Source organism: Chrysochloris asiatica, unplaced genomic scaffold (genome assembly GCF_000296735.1).
Source record: "Chrysochloris asiatica unplaced genomic scaffold, ChrAsi1.0 scaffold00146, whole genome shotgun sequence".
NCBI classification, from domain to species: Eukaryota; Metazoa; Chordata; class Mammalia; order Afrosoricida; family Chrysochloridae; genus Chrysochloris; species Chrysochloris asiatica.
Window position 1 is genome coordinate 2909145 of NW_006408664.1, and position 4807 is coordinate 2913951.

General features: G+C 41.4%; 1 pseudogene; it reads right to left on the minus strand.

The window, feature by feature from the left end:
• Nucleotides 1-202: 202 nt before the first annotated feature.
• On the minus strand, nt 203-1192 carry LOC102825408 (annotated as a pseudogene).
• Nucleotides 1193-4807: the final 3615 nt, after the last annotated feature.

Genomic DNA, 4807 nt, shown 5'->3' on the forward strand with positions numbered 1-4807 from the left:
TGGATAGTGTACTTTATTGATGGTACATGACAAGACTGGGCTCTCTAAGCCCCTCTCCTTCTCCAGGGGGTCTGGATGGAAACTGAGTATGAGAGCTTTTCAGTGTGTAGGGGGGTTAGAGTTGGGATAAGGACTCCCAGAGCAGCTGAGGGCCTCTCTCTTCCTCTAGTGCTGTCGCTGGGGCTGGTGGTCCAGGGGACTCTTATTCTTTGGAGGACATGTGGACCATAAGATCCACCACCCTGTTGCTACAGCCGAATTCATTGTCATACAAGGAAATGAGCTTGACAAAGTGGTCGTTGAGGGCAATGCCAGCCCCAGCATCAAAGGTAGAAGAGTGGGTTTCACTGTTAAAGTCACAGGAGACAATCTTGTCTTCAGTGTAACTCAGGATGCCTTTTAGGGGGTCCATCTGATGCCTGCTTCACCACCTTCTTGATGTCGTCATATTTGGCAGCTTTCTCCAGGCGGCAGGTCAGATCCATGACAGACATGTTAGGAGTGGGGACACAGAAGGCCATGCCAGTGAGTTTCCCATTCAGTTCAGGGATGACCTTGCCCACAGCCTTGGCAGCACCAGTAGATGCAGGCATGATATTCTGGGCAGCCCCACGGCCATCACGCCACAGTTTCCCAGAGGGGCCATCCACAGTGATGGCATGGACTATAGTCATGAGTCCCTCCCTCCACAATGCCAAATTGTCATGGATGACCTTGGCCAGGGGGGCCAAGCGGTTGGTGGTGCAGGAGGCATTGTTGACAATCTTAAGGGAGTTGTCATACTTCTCATGGTTCACTCCTATCACAAACATGGGAGCATCAGCAGAAGGGCAGAGATGATTATCCTTTTGGCACCACCCTTCAAGTGAGCCCCAGCCTTTTCCAAGGTTGTGAAGACACTGTTGGACTCTACAACATATTCAGCACCAGTATCACCCCACTTGATGTTGGCGGGATCTCACTCCTGGAAGATAGAGATGGGCTTCCCATTGATGATAAGATTCCGGTTCTCAGCCTTGACAGTGCCATTGAACTTGCCATGGGTGGAATCACACTGGAACATATATACCATGTAGTTGAGGTCAATGAAGGGGCCATTGATGGCAACAACCTCTACTTTACCAGAGTTAACAACAGCCCTGGTGACCAGGTGCCCAATACGGCCAAATCCGTTGACTCCGACCTTCACCATCTTGTCTCAGGGATGTGGCTGGTACTGCAAAAGAAGCTGCGGCTGCCTGTCAAACGGGGAGGAGCAGAGAGCCCCCACCCCCTTTTGATCTTTGTCTACTATTCTCTATATTTTCATCTTTCCTATCCCTGGTTTTTCTAAGTGGTTTTGTTTTTTTCTTCCTTTTAATTCCTCTCTTATTTTTGTCTTCTATAATTCCATTTCCCTAGTGCTCTTTTCTATTTTTATTTATTTTTAAATGTTTTTTTTTTTTTTCCTTTTGTTTTCTCTTTTGTTTTTCTCTTCTACAGATTCATTTCCTGGTCCCTTTTTGTCTTTATAGTTACTTTTATTTTTTCTGGTTGCTGCCTGTATTTTTTTTTTTTCTCTTTATCATTTTCTGTTATCATTGTTCGTTTCTTTTCTGTTTTGAAACTCTGAAACTCTACCCACTGGGAAAGAGGTAATACCAGCTCTTGTACCATCTGATCAATGATAGACAGCAACCAACACCAGCCAAACCCACACTAAACTGAGGATCGTCAACAGAGAACAAGGATAGTGTACACACTTCCATTCTCTAACTATACCCACAGGAGACAGTGGGTGAGAGCCTAAGGACATGTCAACACACAATCATCAATTAAATACAAATACAACAACTCCACAATGCCCCAAGAACAACAGACAATATTAGCTCACATGAAGAAACAACAGAGAATGTCTCAAGCAAAGAACTGAGATGCAAAGCCAGAAAATGTTTCTGAGAAAGGAGGGGTAATGAAGCTAACTGAAAAAGATGGTAAAAAATATTATTTAGGTACCATAAAAGGATTGACAGAAGGTTCAAGGAAAGCAAGAAGAACACAGAAAAAACTTCAGAAGAATTCATGAAAATGCTACATGAACAAATAAAGTAAATGCAAATTTTGAAAAAATGCAAAACATGCAGTGAGAAATCTAGACGATTAATACTAAAATTTCAGAAATGGACAATACATCCAAAGGGCAAAGGAGTAGAGTCTAGGCAATGGAAGTCCAAATTAGTGAGATTGAAGATAAATTTATCAATACAAGTATGCTAGAAGAAAACCAGAAAAATATTGAAAAAATCCGAAGAAAACCTAAGAGTTATGTGGGACACCATGAAGAGGAAACTTATGGGTGATCAGAATTCCAGAACAGAAAGAGACAATAAAAAGCACAGAGAAAATTGTTGAAGAGTTGTCAGAAGAAAATATCCCTAATATCATGAAAGACAAGAAGATAAGCATACAAGAAGTTAAACAAACTACAAACAGGATAGATATCAAAAGAGGAGGAAAAATCACCAAGACACATCATAATCAAACTTTCCAAAACCAAAGACAAGGAAAACTCCTGAGAACATTTCTAGAAAAATGAGAAGTTACCTACAAAGGAGAACCAAAAGACTAAATTCTGATTTCTTAGCAAAAGCCATGCAGACAAGAAGGCAATGGGATGACATATACAAAACTCTAAGAAAGAAAAAATTGACAACCAAGAATCATATATCCAGCAAAACTGTCCCTTAAATATCAGGACATTTCATGGTAAACAGAAATTAAAGGAATTTGTCATGACCAGACCAACTTTAGAAAAAATGCCAAAGGGTGTTCTGTGGACTGAGAACCACCAACAGCAAACAACCTGAGATTAATGAACATAACAATACCATCCAGATCTCAATCAAAATATATGTGTTTATACAAGGATTGAGGCATGGCTTGAAAGGAGGAAAAGAGGGGAATCATGCTAGGATTCTTGGCCATCTTTTGAATCTTGGTCTCCCTTACCTAACATTGTGAAATAGATACTTGAGGGGGCAGGTGAACAGCCAGAAGCATCACAACAGAAAACTTGTGGGCCGGGATCCAACCTATAACTAACTGGAATACCTTGGGGAGGCGGAGTACAGGGAACTGTCCAACCCCAAAATGGTAGGGGGACTATGATGGTGAGGACAGATGGAGTGGCTGGGGACACGGGATTCAGGGAGGGAGAGGAGCTGTTTGCTAACAGCGGGGGTGGGGGGGGCTGTGGGGTGTTTTCTTTGGTTATTTGATGAGGCACGGAGGGGATTTTAATCATTGCAATGAAATGAAATACGATAGGATGAATGTGAAACTGAAGTGAGACAGAGGCAAATAATGATGTATGCACAACCTTGAAACAACAGGGCTCTGGGATATAGAGATTGAAACATGGTTTGAATGGAGAAAAAGGGGAAAATAATGTTAAGATGCTTGGCTGTCTGTTGAATCTTGTTTTCCCTGGCATACCGCTATAAAATAGACACTGGAGGGGGAGAGAAAAGAATAGCCAGAAATACCACCATAGAAAGCTTGTAAGTCCATCTTCTGCCAATAACTGATTGGAATACCTGAAAGGAAGATACAATGTGCCCAGCAAAGGAGGCTTCCTGTGGAGCTTCTGCAGTACACAAGACCATAGATGGAATCCTGAAGAGCATCCAGAATCTTCTAAGGGGAAAGGTCCACTTGAAAGGACAACCAGACCATCCTGGAGTGGCCAGAAGGGCAGAAGATACGTCCTGAAAGAAAGACTGACAAGAAAAACACAAAACAATATAGGCAGGTAGCTCTCCCATGAGACATCAAAGCAAGTGGTTGGGTCCCCATCAAGGCAAACCCCCTTCTAGGACTAAGGCTCAATGGGAATGCATACTCTGATTGGTGACCACTTTCATCACCAATAAGGGGAAGTTAGGGAAAAACAGCAATGAAGCTACGAACTATGCCCTACAATACTCAATAGACTCCTGTGAACCCGGATGGAGACCTGGTTGGCCAGCAGTATGCCAAGTCCAGGGGAATCTTGGACCCAGAGTCAGTGACATAGCCACAGAGGGTTAGAGTGGAGAGTGAGGCAACCAGCTGATAAGAAGAGAGGGCACAAGCATAAGCACACCCACACAAAGAAAAAAATATATATGTACATGTGTTTAAAGTAAAACAAACCTGCAATACTGAAAATTGTTACTGTTGTTAACTGCCTTTGACTCAGTTCCTACTCATAGCAACCCTGTATAGGGTTTCCAAGAAGTGGCTGGTAAGTTTGAACTGCCAAACTTGCAGTCTAGCACTTTAACCCACAGCACCACACCAGGAACCAGATATCAATTTATAATGAAGTCAACCATAAATCAAAAAGAGGGAATAGTGTAGATACAAAACTTCCAATTGACTAGGAATTCAAGAATATTTCAAGATAAAACACTGTCTTAAATAGAGAAAAAAAAATAATAAATTAAAGGGTAATTGGAAAGAAAATGAATACTCCTGAACATCAAAATTTAAAAAAATCAAAAACCAGCAAGATTTAGTAAATGTTAACAGAACAGAATGAATAAAATTAAAAGAAAACCCACAAACAAAATGAACTCAGCACAGAAAATTATGTGGAACGAAGAAACCAGTAGCACCACAAAAAACATACACACAGTAAAATGAAATCAATTAATGCCTATCAATAATTATATTGATATAATTATATTGATATATGGATGTAAACAGATTAAATGCACCACTCAAGAAAGACACAGAGAGAGCTGACTAGATAAGAAAACAGCATCTTTCAATATGTTGTCTACAA